This window comes from Ochotona curzoniae, unplaced genomic scaffold (genome assembly GCF_017591425.1).
Source record: "Ochotona curzoniae isolate NIBS_2020 unplaced genomic scaffold, NIBS_Ocur_1.0 contig_1014, whole genome shotgun sequence".
Lineage (NCBI taxonomy): Eukaryota > Metazoa > Chordata > Mammalia > Lagomorpha > Ochotonidae > Ochotona > Ochotona curzoniae.
The window spans coordinates 16,532,388-16,550,897 of record NW_024464920.1 but is presented as its reverse complement, the minus strand read 5'-3'; positions in this window follow the sequence as shown (position 1 = coordinate 16,550,897).

Sequence of the window (18,510 nt, the reverse complement as noted above, 5' to 3'; positions counted from 1 at the left end):
GTTTGGAGCTTTTCTATAAAGATATATAAGTCATTTGCTTGGCAAAATCACAGATATCCTGGCATGGGAGTAATAGGAAAACAGCATGGGATTGAGGTTAGGTAAAAATGAAATTAATTTTCACAGTTTAGTTGCTGGTGGTCTCAGATGACATGGCTGTTTAATCTTAACCGGTACAGGTGTGAAAATCATAATATAAAACTGACACATTCAAACAGAAAAACAGACAATATTATAATTAGACTCCATGCTCATAGGCAAGTGTGAAAGCACAATATTTTTAAAGTAACCCTTCTGAATTGTAGAAAAACTACATAATTTTGGAAAAGCAAATATAATTGTTATATAGTTTTCATTCTTTGTTCTCTGTATTCTAGCAAAAACTATCCTTAGCTAGGGTTTATGACCAAGAAATGTAATTAAACCAGTATCTTAGCTCAATGTTTAGAGTCATCTAACTGATGGAAATATCCATTTTTTCCATAGCGGGTTAAGCATTTGTAAGCCTGGAGTAGATTCACAATGATATTGGTGCCTTCTCTATGAATAAAAGCCACATTATAAAAATAGAAAAACCTTTTTACTCTTCCATCACTAAACATGTAAGATTTCAATACCTAAGCAAACAAACAAAAAACAAAAGAAACACTTTTTAAACCCTCACTGGAAAGAGAAAACCTCCTGAAATTGTTAATACTTATTACCAGTAAAGTCATTTTCTGTACCTATATTTGACTCATTTGCATATGTACATCATATATCAGCTTATTTTACACAGCAAATACATATTACTTCTTGTGTCATACATTAAAATATTTTCTTGGGACCAGCATTGTGGCATAGCAAATAAAGCATGTGTCTGCAATGCTCCGTGGTTCATGTCACGGTTGCTCTACATCCAATCTGGATTTCAGGTAATGGCGTGGAAAAAAACAGAAGATGACCCAAATATTTGGTTCCCTGCTACCACTTTGAAGACTTGAATGAAGCTCCTGGTGCCTAGTTACAACCTGGCCATAGTGGCCATCTTTAGAGAGAACCAGCAGATAGAAGATACGTCCTCCTGTCTATATATAGCTTTAACCTTAATTAAGTAAACCTTTTACACATATAAATATGCACATTTCTTAAATTGAGTCTCTGTCAGTGGTAATCATAATTTATTTCCTAAAATACATTAATTGGTGATGGTAAATATATTTTTAAAAACAAAATGACATTCAAAACCATAAATAATTCAAAATTCCTCACAATTTAAACATGTTAATCTTTGAAAAGACACTATGCATTTCCAAGTGTACATGTTACATTTGGGTTGTTTAAACATTGGATAATAATTATTTTTAGTTAAAGAATTCTCACATTACTTCCCTTTTAGTTAGGCAAAACAGTACACTAATTTGAATTTACTTCAGAGTTATCCTGCAAATGAAAAGCTATCAGAATAAAATTTCTGCATGATGTATCTGAAAAGTAAATGCAACCTCACACTATCACTAGGGGAAAAATGTATATTTTGTGCTAGACCATAAAAACAAATGAAAAATCAGATGTTTCTACTCTCACTTGACTTTTTAAAAAATATATTAAAATTAAATTTCAATTCGATTTTAGAAGAGCTATATTTTATTATACTACGTATAATATCTATATAACTTAAACAATGTTAAATATACTTTGCATGCATACATTTAAATACTGCACTAAAAAGGAACTCCAAACTTTCAGTGCTTTGTTCATTAATCATTCATATCACCATTTAATATGGTTGCCTTTAGGAAGTCATACCCTATCAATCTGTTCATCTGTGAATCTGTTACCTCAATGCATTGCATATACTCCTGAGGCTCAAGAAGAAAGAATACAAAATACTATGCAAGGGAGTTGAGATCATCCAGTCCCATTAAAATATTGTGTTAGGTCCAGGGGCAAATTTTGTGAGGCCATTCTCCTGTGGCTACCATGGCTGCCCGAGGCTAGCAAGTGCTGGAAGTATTAGCAAACAGGATAGCTACCAGGTAGGCAGGAAAATAACCTTCAAGTGGATAATACAGGAATTGCCAAACCATTTCCTAATTGTATAGACATCACCAACATGAAGTTTTACCACAGGTTCATGCCCAGACAAGGCGGAGTCAGGGAACCTTTACAACCAAAAGTGCCTCCTGAAACCCACCTCTCTACTTTCTCCCAGATCTTTTATGGGAGGCGTTTTCCCCTTCCTTCTGTTCACTTTCACTTGTTTGTTTTGCAAATAAAATGTTTCTGTCTACAATAGAATCCTGGCTTTTTATTTCTATACTCAACTGAGGAAAGAATCTAACAAATTGCCAGTAACAGCAGAGAGTGCAACTCAACTTTGATTACTATACACATTCCTTTTGTTTCATAACGTATTCAGAAGAAAATAAGCTGCATAAGAAAAGAGTGATGGCTGAAAACATAGTTCCATGTGCCTAAGGTAGCAAAACTGTTTGAAGAAAAACATGGTGATTCGTCCTAACCCCCCAACAGAAAGAAGAAATCTAAAACATTCACATAATGCAACTGTCATGTTGTGCGGGAGAAGGAATTTCAGGGTAGAGTTGTTGAAACTTTGGATATATTTTGGTAAAAACAATAAGAAAACCGATGAACTGTTAAGTGCTCTAATGAGTCATACATTCATCATTTTAGGAAATCAAAATTAATGTCTCAATGAAGAAGCAGTGGGAGCTTCTTTACATTTCAAAACAATGTTAAATCATCTGTTATACTGTTAAGATGATTTTCTGGTCCTTGTTCTAAAATGTCTTAGTGTTTCTACAATGAACAAGTTATACGCATGAGTATAAGATGCATATTTTTCCTATAGATACAAATTAAAATGTGTTTTAGTGAAAGGTAAATTGGTCTAATGAAGAATCATTAAAAATCATATTTACAGATACAATTAAACATTTTGCATTGATATCATATTAAATTTGTACATGATTTATATTAAAATATATTTTTATTATTAAAGGATCTGAAAGATGATTTGACACCAAAAATATCTCATTTATTGAATAAATCCTAAGTCACAGAGCACAATAGAACAATAATTATTCTTTAATGTAAATATATATTATGTGCAAACGGATTTCCAGAAGTATCCCTGTTAGTTGCGATTTTCTTCATTCAGGGCAGATGTGTCATTCTAGCTTTCCTGCTACCGACTCAATGGTCATTTCAGCATTTAACCATAAGACAGAATTCTTTCAATCATTTTATCCACTGCTATAATCTAATTAAATGTTGACACAAAAAATATACACTAAAATTTGTAGGTGACCACATTTTAGCTGCCATGAGCGATATTTAAAGAGACTTATGGGAGATACGTATCCAAATATCATATTTTTACATTTCTCATTGAGAAATTATAGTATCATTTACATAAAGCAGATGGAAACCAAAACCCAAAGAGGAAAATGTGACTGCTTTGGAAATGGACTTATATGTGACTGAGCCTAGTAAAATTAAATATTTTGCAATTTTCTTCCTAACTAACAACTGATTGCCAACTTTTCTTACTATGACACACAATATTGTGCTTCAACCTGAATATTTAAAAATAAAATTTGATACAATAATTGTATGTTTTCACTCTGATGTTTTTCTTAAGTCAATTATCTAAAAGGTACTAGGAAAAAAATCACACCTATTTCACTGCCAGTGTATTTTATGCATTTTGTTACTAAACATTAAACCTGAAAACTAATTTAAATTCACCATTTGATGATATGTGACAAAACAAGCCAGGAATATTGTTGCTATTTTAATATAGGTTATGTTTCTCATTGGAATGAAATAATCAAATTAATAATCTGGAGGAATGCAAGAACATTTTTAATGTTATTAAAAACAATGAATGAACACTTTGTTTGAATCATACTGCCATGGCCCATGACTTTGGAAAATTAGATGAATTCAAGATATTTAATATTGTTGGATAAGTGATCAAGACAAAAGAAAAGTGTTATCAGTTTGCTATATAGTCATCAGTTGACCTGATATTCTGGCAAGTTTGAAATGGTCTTGTCATACCAAATAATCTTCCTTCTTATTTATAACCATTTGTTCATAATGTCCATAATGTATCTGATTATTACAGCTATGAATAAGTGAAAGGAAAAATAATTTTATCAGGTCCAGGAGGAATATTTTTAAGTCTACTGTCATAAATAATTGTGCTTACAGTGAAATATTTTAGAATTATTTGAAAATAGACTTCATTGGGTGTGAATGAACCTGTCCCATCATGTTCAATAACTAAATAAATTGTGTATTTAATTTTTAAATTTATTTATTTTGGCGGGGGAGGGTAAGAGAAAGAATATATATATACATAGACATTAAGGTACTATTTAGCTTTTGAAAAAAGGAAAATTAAATGAAGTCAGTTGGGATACCATGGATGAATCTGTAGAACATTAATGTGAATGGAATACGTAGGGCACAGAAAGACAAACACTCCATTATTCATACCATCTAAAAAAGCCAAACACAGAAGAAAAGTGTAGTGTGGTACTGGCCAAAGGTGAGGAGTGGGCATATGGATGAGGAGAGATCGAAATTTCAATTAGAACAAGTGAATTTCTGTGGAGGATGTACCGCATATTTTGAAGAGTAAATTTAAAATGTTCTCACTAGACAAAATGTAATGTGTAAAGGGCACAGTATGTTAATTAGCTAAGTTTTATCATTCCACAATGTATAAAATTACTGTCTATTAAAATAAAGAGCATGACCTATCTTATTAATAAGACACTTATTATAAATTTAAGAACAAAGATTAAAAGGAGTGGGAAAATACACAGCAAGTTAACACTAATCAAAAGTAAGCTAGAATGACTATCTCCAAACATAGCTAGCTTCACAATAAGGAAAATTAGTAGAAATAGAAGGGGATGCTACATAATGAAAAAGGGTCTAATCCCCAAAAAGATAAACCAATTCTTAACACAGATGTTTATAAGAATAAACATAATTACTCACAATTTTTATGTATTACTTAAAATATGAGAGGGAGCAGTCTTTTGGCCTAGTTATTAACATACCAGTTAGGACACTTATGTACCAAATTATAATAATTTGCTTTAGAGAAAGTAAAGAAAAATCAGACTAGGAGAACACATTTTCAAAACACATCTAACAACAGACTTAAATATGTATACATACACACACACAAACAGTATATGTAATGCAATAACAGAACAAATGACCCAATTAAAGACATGGACCAAATATGAGGTCAGTCACCTCATCCAAAGAGAAACACAGATGGCTACCAAGCATATGAAAAACACCTAGACATTGCCATTAAGGATTTGCAAATTAAAGCATCAATTAAATATCACTACACATGTATTAGAGTGGCTAAAATCCAAAACACTGACAGCACCAATTGCTGTCCAGGATGTGGAGCAACAGCAACTGTCATTTGTTAATGATGTGAATGCAAAATGGTACAGCTACTTTTAAAGACAATTTGGCATTTCTCACAAAGCCGAACAGTTGTACCATATGTTTTAGCAATCACACTCTTGGTATTTACACAAATGAGTTGAAAACTTATGTCCACACAAAACTTGTACCCAAATGTTTAAAGCAGCTTTATTCATAATAGTGTAAATTTGGAAACAACAAAAATGCCCTTCAAAAGGTATGTGGATAAACATATAGTGGTGTAAATTTTCACAAGGCTAATAGGAAAAAAAAAGTATCAAACTGTGAAATGAAAAAAGAACTGCTGCATATTGCTATAAAAAAGAGGCCAATTTTAAATCCCTACATACTTGATAATTCCAACAATATGACATTCTGGGAAAAGCAAACTAAAGACATAATAAAAATCAGTAGTTTTCAAGGGCTTGAGCAGAGAAAGGAATCTACTAAGTAGATAAATTAATGGAATACAGGAACTTCAGTGCAATTAAACTATTCTCTCCAATAGTTTATATCATGTCATATATTTGTCAAAAACATAGAAGTGTATGAAGGTATGAGCCCTGACATAAACTGTGCCTTTTAGCAAATAATAATACATTATTATTGATTTATCAGTTATAATGAGTGCACTGACTAATACAAGAAGTAAAACCAAAAATTTATACATACAGAAAATATGTGTTGTATGAAAATTCTCTATATCTTAAGTTTTTCTGTAAATGAAAAATTTCCTTCAAAATGGAATCGGTGGATTAACAGAAATAAACTTCAGGAATTTTATGCTGTTTTAAAGACAGAATAAATTAATTTACCCTATTTAAAATTGCAATTAATACTAAAGAGCTTTAATGTTATCTTCAAAACTAAAACTTTTTATTGGTAGCATGAAAACCAGGGCTGGAGGCAGGTCTGGCTAGACAAGTGTGGCACCTGCCAGCATGAGTGTGGGTTAGATAGTAAGATTGGTTAGGATGAACTAGGCTTCAATGCCCATTGATGTGTATGAGAGCTGACTTGGACGCAGGAGAGAATGGACCAGTCAGCTGCACAAACTGCCAAGCTCAACAACCAGGGCTGGGGAGGCATGATGGGATTTATTGGGGATTGTTTCAACTAGGCTGCAGCTCCCTCTGGCGTACATGAGAGCCAAGTGTGTGGCAGGCAGGGTTTGCTGGGCCATAACATCCACTGGTTTACGTAAAGAGGTCAGACTGGAGACAGAACTGACCCAGCATTTGCAATTACCAGTGTGTGCATGGGCTGGTGTAGGGGACAGAGAGAACCAGACCCCATGTTGATAGGAACACACAAAAGTCAGGTCTAGGATCATTTCACACAGGGTTTCTTTGGGGATTTCCTCAAATGAACCACTGGACTCAGCACTCCAAGCATGGCTGGAATCATAGGACCTGTGGTCTGACCATGGAGTGCAAGTGTCAGAACTGGGCCTGCTCAGTGACTTAGACATAGCAGTGGATGGCATATCCAGATGTATGTGAAGGATATGACAGTCCAACGGAGCTTACAGAGGATATCTGCTACCGTAACAGAGGAAAGAGAGAAAAACAAATTGTTCAACTACCACAGTGAAACGTTAGCAACAAATATCTGGGTGAATGGATAATACAAGGTGAATTCAATGGAACTTGGAAGGATTTCCTCATCCTTGGATCAGTGGAATGGACAGCATTTTAGAATTACCAAGACCGTCAGAGCATGCTCCACACCGGGTACCCTGAGATGACATCAGGTGGCTGTTTCCCATCCCTGGGGACTGAGGTTGTTGAGAGGCTGGGTGCAGCTTCTCTCCTCATTCCTCCCCTGCCCTCAGATTAGGAAGAAGAAAAAAGCAAATGTGGGAACAACGATCTCACACTGTTTCCCCTAACCCTGAGTCCTTCCCACCCTATTCAACTATGTAAACATCATCAAAAAAATTAAAAAGAGTAAATCAGTAGTGAGGAAAAAATGTTATCAGAGTTTTAAGCACTATCTAAATTAGATACTAGAGAAAATAATCATATACTATATCAACAATGAACTGGAAGACTCTTAGTACAGACAATTTACACAGGGGTGATGTGTACTCAGAGGTTAACAGCTTGCTGACAGCATTTGTTTTTTGCTGTTTGCCATGTTCTACATGACAAGAAACCCATCATAAGGCAGACAATTGATCACTTTGCTGTCAAGATTTAATGTCAAGAACATAGCTCAAAAACTCAGAAAATAGGTGATCAAAATTAGAAGGAAAACTATTTACAGAAGGTATCCACCAATTGAAATCTAAACTTGCTGTAACTATTTTTTTTTTAATATTTTACTTTATTTGTGTTAGAAAAGCAGATTTACAGAGAAAGGCAGAAAGATATTCCATCTGCTGGTTCACTCTCCAACTGGCCATAATGGCCAGAGTTGAGCTGATCCGAAGCCAGGAGGCAAGAGCTTCTGTTTGGTCTCCCACACAGGTACAGAGGTGCACAGGTGCACTGCTGCTTTACCAGGACACAAACAGAATTAGACGGGAAGGGCAGCAGCCAATATCTGAACTTGGATCCATATAGCTATTAAAACAAGGTCATGGTAATCATATGAAACAACGTTTAAAACTTGAAGTGGAAAGAGGCAGTACTTGACAATTTTGTTATGTTGTTGTGTTTGCTACTTTCCCTGTAAAATTATCAAGTTAATAAAGCATCGCTAGTAAATGAGTATGCAGTATAGCACATGATTCAAGGACCAAATACTAGCTATATATAAACTTCAATTTAAAGGAACTAGTGATGGACCACAGATATAAGGGAATGCCCCACTGTGTATAATGTACACATTACAATTACAATGTGTACGTAAGTGTAAATTGTACACAATGTGTGTAAATTGTACACAAAGTCCTTCTCCTCAACATATTGTCACTTCTAAATAGCGTTCACTTTGCGAAACACAATTTGCTCTTTAGCTAATTTCTAATCTATATTTGAATTTGTTAAGTAAAATTCATGGGTTTACAGTAAAATTCATAGTGTCAAAGTTAATTTTAAACTATGTTTCTGCCAAGCCTTCCAAAATTAGAAAGATATTATGCAAAAAATCATAACTTCCTTCCACCAAAATTCTACTCCTCCTCATCTGAATTTGTTTCCATAAAGACAATTCAATTCTATAATTCAAACCAGTATCAAAAATTCAACCACCTTAGTGCTTAATAATGCCTCTATTCTCCTTATCATTCTAGTGATAAAATTTTACTGAATTTAAAAATAAAAAGACTTGTTTTATTTATTTGAAAGGCAAGGTGACAAAGAGAGGGATTGAGATAAAGAGATCGTCCATCAGCTGGTGAACTCCCTTGAGGTATGCCGACTTGTCTTGTTTTTACAGTGTATTTTTCTCTATCTCACTGAATATCACTCAAGCTAACCAGATAAGCGGTAACACATAGTGCTAGCTTGTGCAATCATCACAACTGTAATAAGACAATAAAGATGTCAAGGTCCTTTATGAAAGAATTACACAAGAGAAAATCACTAGACCAGGGTAAGCACTAGTTATTGCCAACATACAGAAAATGGTATCATTATAACTTTAGGTAACTTATTTAACCTTAACTTCCCCCTTGACTCGGTGATACTAATAAAGACATCTATTGCAGAAACTAGCGAGACATAAAGAGGAAATGTTTTTCAAAGTACTTAACACAAGGTGCTGAGAGTAGCAATACCTTTGGAAGTGCCCCTCCAGTTTATTTTTCAATTATTTTGATTGGTTTGCTTGTATGTGACTTAGTCTGTATATTGATATGTATAAGAAATACAAATGTTTGCTTTTAACCTAAAAGCATAATATAATAAAAGGTTTTTTTTCCAAATGTTGCTAGCAGAAAAAAAAAAGAGTAATAGATTAACATTAAAAAATAGTTTCACATATCAGCATTGAATGAGAGTAACAAGATTATATTTGTTAATAATATTATCAGGAGGCCTGGCACAACAGCCTAGCTGCTAAATCCTCATCTTGCATCTGCCAGGATACCATAGGGGCACCACTTTCTGTTCTGGGTGCTCCACTTCCCATCCAGCTCCCTGATTGTGACCTGGGAAAGCAGTAGAAGATGTCCCAAAGCCTTGGGACCCTGCACCCTTGTCGGAGACCTGGAAGAAGCTCCTGGCTCCTAGCTTTGAATCAGCTCAGTTCTGGACATTGGAGCCACTTGGACAGTGAACAGTGGATGGAAGATCTTTTCTCTGCATCTTTCTTTCTGTAAATATGCCTTTCCAACAAGCATAAATAAATAAATCTTTTAAAAAAGAATATTTTCATGATGCTGTATATTGATTAGGTTATTTAGTTCTATAGTGGAGTAAATACAGAAATCTCAGTTTAAAATGACACTATTGAATAGAGAAAATGCAGCTTTAATAACTTTATGTTAAAATGATTTAACACAAAAAATCCAAATATTATGAGCCAACCTCAATTTTTCAATTTAGATGGCATTTTTATTTTTAGTAATATGTTGATCCAGTTGCTGATTTGATAGTTTAGAGAAAGAAAAAAACAAATTTATTAAGGTCATTTTTCTTGGTGTTCTTCAAGAACTATTTCCTTCCTTATCTTTTTTTTTTAACTGACAGATACCCTTCCTTTATGATATCACAGCCTCTCAACCTTTTTCACCTCAGCAGGGTGCATCACATAAAAGAGATTCTTGAAAGGGTAATGGCATTCACTGCATTACTAATCTATTCTTTCAACTGCTGATTAGCATTGAAATTGATTTTGAACTTCTTGTGACTAAAATGACATTAATCTAGCGTTTGCTGTTAGAAACATAACACCTATTTCATGTAGGCAGGTGATGACACATCATTAATTTGATAACTTGAAGGTTCCAACACTTTACAAGCCATAAAAAACATCAGTCCAAAAGCTCTCCACTAAAAAAAAAGTAACTGTAAATGTCTTTGAATAGCACAGACTGAAAAATCTTCCTTCTCTGGGAAGTATTTGGATTAAGTGGTGTCAGCTTTGGAATTCACATCAGAATCTTTAATGTAACAGACATTCTTAACCCTGCTTTTATAATCACTGGACATATCTTTAAAATGTTAACACTTTGACTACAACATCAAAAAACAATTTGTCATGATATAGAACTGGGACCTCATGGTCTATCTACAACATGGTATTTTGAAATATGTAAATATTCTCTGGGATGTCTCAATGACACAAATATACATTATTTTCTATAATGGTGTGTATATGTGTGTTAATACTTCAAGTCTACTATCCTAGTAATTTCCAAAATGGAATATAGTTTCTTTAATCACATTAAATAACATTTCTTGAGCTTATTCCTTCTTAGCTTTAATGCACTAAGTTATAGATTTTGTATCTTTTTACTAACTTTTTTCTCTCCAACTCCCCTTTCTCCTGAAACTCAGCTGAAGATTCTATTCTACATTTCCATTAGCCCAAATTTTTCTACTTAGTGTTCAGTTTTGAAAATGAGTTTTAGCTCAGTACTTGGGCATTCACATCATCTATATCTGTTATTATGAGATCACTGTGTAAAATATTCAATATTTTTCATTTTGATTCTCATGAAGGAATTTTGTGCAAATGAAAATGGCCATGCTATCTATATAATAAGGTATGCTTTATTTTAATGTCAACAGCTTTTAAAATGGTTAGGCAAAAATCTTTGTAAAGACGAAAGTGTGGAGATATATATCGATATATATATATCTATATATATGTCTATATCTATATCAAGGTAGATATATATATGTCTGTATATATGTGTCTAGATATATGTCTATATCTATCTATATATATTATATGTATATATATATCTTCATATTTATTTTTATCCCCTGAACTATTTTTTAGATAGAATCAAACTAAAAAATGGAAATAAAAATGTCTGAGTCTATAGCATATTTTAATACTTTTATTTTTTTCTTGTTAAACATAAAATATTCAGCAGCAAAAATCTAAATTTAAAGCCCATATCTTCTTTTTACAAATCACCCTAGATATCAAAGCAGTAGGATTCTAGGAGACTTTGTAGCTTACTTGCTGTAAGAATTTATGTAAATGTTTAATCCTGCATCTTTTCACTTTTATAAAATGCAATGTGTGCATGACATTAATGCTAAAATTCTTTTGAGACATATTCCCCTCCCCAATTTCATTCTAGATTAAAAAAAAAAAAGTTAACTCACTTCTCATCTCTGTCTAAACCAAATTTACTTTGACTGTCATTGCAAAGGTGTTCAAATACTTATAAAGTAAATGAGTAAAGTACCTTAAAATTTAGCATTTTCCAAATATCAGGAAAAGTAAAACATAAAACCCAATCCAATCTAAAATATTACTGTGTAGGTTCCATGTTCAAACTTCAATATACAAATATCATTTAAGTAATATAATGTTACTATTATTTACTGGTAATAACAGCAATGTAAATTTTTCTTTATAATGATTTTTAGCCTATTTTTACATACACATATTACACAGTACTTACAACTAGATATTGTTTTCTAGAGAAGTATCATGAGACCATTTAACAAAATAGAAAATAGCTTTGTATTTTATGAAAAACAAAAAGAGATGAAGCCTCTCATTTGAAGTGATATATTCTTAATTATGCAGTAGGCATTTGAATACAGATAATGCAAGCAGCTTTTAAATAGTGCCAAGCATTTGCTACCCCAAACATTTATGCTTTTTTGTCATCCCATTTCATTCCTGAGAATGCATTTGCATATTGCATTAAATACAGAAAAATCAATGCGATTGAATCTTAGTAAATATCAACCATCCTTGAGAAAAAAGAATTCAACAAGCATTTCAATAAAGCGTTAGAAAAACTTAATCCTTGATTAAGTTATTTGTTTACTATTCCCTGATTTCCAGCTATAGTGTAGAAATTTCAGGTAATAGGTATTCAACTTGAAAATAAATTAAAAACAACTGAAATTCTACCTTCTTACAAAATGATTATTCTGACAATGTTTTTGTTATATTCAAGGGTAAAATGATTCCAAGGGTCTAGGGTCCTACCATTTTAAAATAAGTAAACCAGAAAAAGCTAATGAAAAAAAAATCCTACAGACAAACTTGGGGACTATAAAAACAGGAAATCAACAATAAAAATCACAGGAAGACAAACACATATGTTTCACTGAATAAAAAGAAAAAGTTTTCAAGAAAAATCATCGCGGTAAGGCAGTGACCTATAAAACACGTTATAAAAGTAGGAAACTAAAAATAAGTATGTGTGTCGTTGAATATTTTAATTCATTTCAAAACGTGTGTATATATTCAAAGAAAGTGCATGAGAAAATAGCTTTCTCTTGCCACTTCATGGTTCATATACAGGTTACCAAAGCAGGAGACTGTCAAGGTATTTCTAGTTTGAGTTTTTATCATAACAATGAAGTGTTGATACCAAACCTACAGCTAAAGGTGCCATTCTATAAATAGAAGCATGTGTTTGTTTTTTGATATAGAATATACGCATTATAGTCAGGATGACATGCTTGGCAGTTATGCTTAGCCCAACCTTGGACCATGGGTAAGTCCATAAGCATATTGGCTTAATGAAAGAAAGTAACAAGTTATTTCATCAAAGTTTTTATAGGAATGCTGATGGTGTGTCACAGAGCTTCCTTCGGGAACTGTCTTGATCCTCTTAGCTGTAAATGAGCAACATACTCCCGACACTCTCTATAAAGGGTCTTGACATAAAAGTTCATGTCAAATTCATGTTATTGAAAAAAAAAACTTGTGTGTGAATTCCACACACTTTTTGTGCCAAAATAAATTTGTTTTCTACAAAAAAAAATGAAGTATTTTGTTTTGTAAATTCTGAAAAGACTTTCTTACAAATTTGAAAATAAGATCAATAGAGAAAGAGAAGACAAGAAAATGAAGTGCAGTAAAATGGGAAGAAATTGATGAAATGTTTCAAAAACAGTGAAAGAGATATTAACAAAGTTGTTTGGTACTGACAATAAAGACTTAAGTATAAATTAGATTTGTTTCAATATTAGATATTAATAAAAAGATAATTCAGTGAAACAAAAATCACTGTTGCATATTGAGAAAAGAAAGTATGAAAATTGAATATCCTTTGATTTTTAAGATTCTTCTTACAACTTATATTTGTTCAAATGTTAACATTTCAGTAAACACTTGGAATTAATTTTCTATAATATTGATATTCTGAGAACTGCATATCTAATGTTATTTTTATTCTATTGTTGTTTTCCCAAATGCTTTTGAAAAAGAAAATGGAATTTTCATATTTTCTATTTCTGCTTTTTAAAAACAATCACATTGATATTTCCTTATCCTCCAGCTAGAGAGAAGCTCACCCATATTTTCTTCTAATAGCTTTATTATCTTATTTGACTCACTTACATATCTGATTCAAAGAAAATACATTTGTCATTTCACTTGACAGGACAGGGAAAATGAATCCAAGCAACTTTGGCATGGTATGCCCTGTAACCTGAAGTCCAAAGGATCCATGGTTATTCTATCACTTTGGAAGTGGGGAAATTCATTATTAGCTAACTGCCTCTTGCAACTGAAATCTTCAGCTAACACAAAATTGATAGTTGCAGCTAGTGCACTTGTGGCAAGGTTGTGACACATCACAATGTACTTGAGTCTTCCACTACTTTAACTTTCATGCTGAAAATGCCAGGACCAGCGTGACCAGTCACAGAAGAATGATCAGAATGCAACTTTCCTGCATCCTATGTGCATATTCCTGCAAACACAACAGTAAGCCAGTGTAGGCCCCAGTCTCCCAAGGGTTAACTCCACAGCACAGCTTGTTTCTCAAAGGTGTAACAGGAAGGGCAATCATGGCCTGATACATTTAGCCCCCGTGGTTTGACTGCAATTTCCCTCCTTCCTGCTTCCCCTTTTTGCACGTCCTTGGGGGAGCTTAGGTGTTGCTTAACCATTGGGAACATCCTGGGAGGGGCCAAGCAGACTATATAAGAGAGTTCGACTTTGAATAAAGGCCTCACTTCACAAGAATGAGCCTCAGTGTGTTGTGTGTCTTGTCTGTGTTGTCTGTCTCATAACCCTAGTCCCTCCGCTCGACTCGGGGCTTGAAGTACCTGGCGACGCGGGCGTTGCCAACAAGCCAGAAATACAAGTCAGCAGCACCGCTATTTTCCACCCTTTTCTCCCTTCTGCCATTGAGTGCAAGTGTTACTCCATTAGATGCAAAGTAGAGGAAATGACAGTGGATGCGATCTATAATGTAATCACATGATTCCAAATGAACATAATGTTTCAGAAAATGTGAGTTTGCTATAGGGAACTAATTTATCAAGACAAGTGACATGCCTCTTTTCCTTCACTTTTACAGCCTATTTCTGTCATATAGTTTCAAGAAATGATTGTTTCAAGTTCAAAGTAAGAGCATGGAAAAAAAAATACAGAAGAAAACAGAACGCATCAAGCTGATGTGAAATAAGCCAGAAACAAATTTCTACTTTGATTCATTGACTGCTGTGGTTATTTAGAATTCAACAGTTAGCATGCACATATACCTAATATTACATACATATATATATTGCATATATAATCCAAAATACACTCAAAATGCAAAACAAATTTCTTCAACATGTCAACTTTACTTTTTCTTCTGCCAAAATTATGTTGCTTTTACTAAGTAAAAACTAAGCATGTTAGATGTTTTTAATTGTGAAATTTCATAGCTTAGGAATCTGGTACCAAGAATCTGGATTTGATTTTCCTGTTGATATTCCTTGCTTATCCACTGAAAACAGAGTAAATTTTGTTCATATTGATCTATACCATGACTTCTACTGAATAAACTCCAAATTTTAAAGAAAATTAATAAATTATTTCAGTTTGCCAACTATTGGTAATCCTGATTCAACTCTCAGTGAGGCTGAAAAAGGTTTGAGGTGGCAGTAGAAGAAGTAGACACATTACCACTTGAACTTTGTCTTGTTTCAATTTCCATAGCTTAAAAGAAGAATCACTGCGTTCATTTTATCTTAAAATGATGCATAAAGTAGCATGTAATTAGAGCACTGGTAGAGTTGTGGAAACATTTCTGACATAGGTATATAAAAGAATGTGTTAAAATTAATATATTCATGTGTTCACCAGAGAAACACATATATATAATAACATTTAGATAATTGTTACTGATGAATTTCTTCTCATAATCCATAGGAGAGATAGCTATATCAGGGCAGCTCTATGATCAGAGTTTGTAAATGTAACAATCCAGTTTGATGTGCATCTTTCAGACTTATCTTGATAACAGTTACTTCCCCTGCCACCTCATTCTGGCTCTGTTTCTCACTGATGACCTTGTGTTTTGAACAAGAAGGTTTTGCAATCAGAGCTAGGTATTAATGATAAAAGACCTTCGGTATAGTAAAAGTCTTGCTAAGCTTTACCTATAAGAGCCATTGTAGGAGAGGAATAAACAACACTGTTGCTTGCCTATAGTTATACACAGACAGCATTCAGTGTGGGAATAGACTCTATTCTCCTTCAGTAAGTTCTCAGCTATTAGCAGATGCTCTTCAATTCTCTGAAATATTCTTTGATTTTATATATGATTGTGAACACAAATAAATCTGCATTGTTTTGAACTTCACATAATGCATGTACTTACCCTGGAAAAAAAAAATACAGAACCCCAAATCAACTCACGCTTGCAGCTCGGGTGTCTGTCACTTGATTTAAACTTCAGCTTCAGTCACTGACTACACTTCAGCTTTGATTTTCAGACTATTTCAGTTAACACATTAGTTTATTTGCGTATGTACCTGCATTATCTTCACTTTTATGGATAACTTTTTGGTTCCTGCAAGTACATTCTAACCAACTCTCCTAGCTTATGGATGGAGGTAATCAACTGACATTACATTTATGAAAATTTAAACATAATTAGAAAGTAACTGAAACAAAACCCGATTTTGTTTTGATACTTCCTTTTGAAATAAATGTTATGATTTTCTAATATTTAACTCTACTGTAAATGTTTAGAATTATATTTTAATAATTTGTTTAGATTTCTATATTATTTATTATCTTTATAAAAATATTCCATATCTGCTATCACAACCACCTTATCTTTTGCTATTTTATCCTAACAATATTTTGTGCTTTTGTTCACATCATTTCTGCTATTTGGACTGGTATGCTAATTATAAGGCCTTCATTTTTTTCTATATTTTAACCTTTGATTAAACCTTTGATTTTGCAGAAGATTCCCAGATACATATTCAATTTATGTGCAAACAGGGTTTATATTACATTTTCCTTTCTAATTCTAATTAATTTAATTGACTATCTCATTTAATTGCAAGTTCTAACTTCAAATTACGAGTCAAAAACTATGAAGGGTTGGAAATTTTACTTTACTTACAAGCTAACAAATTAGACTGCCACTGTTTCAGGTGTGCTGACAAATGACCTAATACAAAGGATTTTGTTGTTCACAGCGCAGCAGACAACATGAGTTTCATGCTCTGTTGGCTCTTCTTTCCTAGTTATTATCTGTTTGAGAGGCAGCAGCACTCGTAGTTTCTGTTCCCTCAGTGATTTGGGGTCATAATTGACTAAATTCACAAAATAGGATATTTCCATCCTATAATGGGAACAAAAATGGGTCCCTCCAGCCTTAGAACCAGGAGAAAATACTATATTATCCTTATTGTCCTTTATGTATAACTACACATGTCTACCCTCTATTCTTCAGGGAGACATTGTGTCCATCTTCCGTGTTATTATTATTATTATTATTATTATTATTATTATTATTATTATACAAACAATTCAGAGTATTTCCGGGACTAAATTTGTACAAGAAATAGAGATTCTCCTGCCTGCATAATGTTAAATAGTAAGGAATGTAAAAGATATGCTTTTTACATGATTGAGAAAGCTCTTAGTATTTAACCATTAAGTGACTCATTTTAATGCTAAGATGCGTTAATTCCAATGTACTAAGGATGCATCCATTGATCTCAAACGATTATAAAAAATTTGTTTCCATTTTATATGAAAGACAGGGAGAGTGGGGGAGAGGGAAGAGAGGAAGATATCTTCCAACTACTGGTTAACTGTCCCAGAAATGCCAGGCCTTGTCCAGGTAAAAACCAGGGACCCCACTTTACATGCTGCCTCATTGGATGGGAAACAGAGCCAAGACTCAAGCTCAAACAGCACTATATCAGATGTGAGCAGATCAAGGAGAACCATAACTGCTGTGCCAAATGTGAGCTTCAAATACCTGTCTTTTAACAAAAGAAGATAATATTTTTGTCAGATGCATATTACAAATCCACAAAATGGCAACTTTCTTATCATATAGCCCAGATTCCCAGGAAAAGCATGAAGCTTGTGCCTATGCTCTTGGCCAACTCAGACTTGGCCAGGAACCTGGAGAAGAGTCACCTGAGTGGAAGGCCTTCCCCTCACTACACTATGAAGACCAGATGGTGGTAGAGAAGCTCGTGGATGGGATGTGCAAGTATGATTCCAAGCCATGGAGATGTGCAGATGCTGACAGGATTCATGTTCAGCACAGAGACAGGAAGTTTGCTCCAGAGGCTGGACCCTGTGAGATGCTTCCTATGCCTGGCAGGCCTGGCTTCCCATAACTTCTAGCAAATCTTGTGTTTTTCAGCAACTGCAGCAAGAACAGATCATAGATTTCCGATTTTTATGCAAATTTGCCTAATATATTAAAGCAATCACTTTTCCTTGAAAAAAATGATAAAAAGAATCCATAGAGATGGCCATATGTTATTTTCTCTATTAATATACAACAATGAATAACTTAATGGCTCAATGGAGATAATAGATTTATTAATATACTGTCATTGTGATATGTGGTAGGAAGAAATACGAAATGATCCCCAATGACCCATGGCCCTGTTTAATATCCTATACTTGAATGTAGATCACATCTATAACATCTATAATTTCATTCTAATCAGAATATGACAAAGATAATGG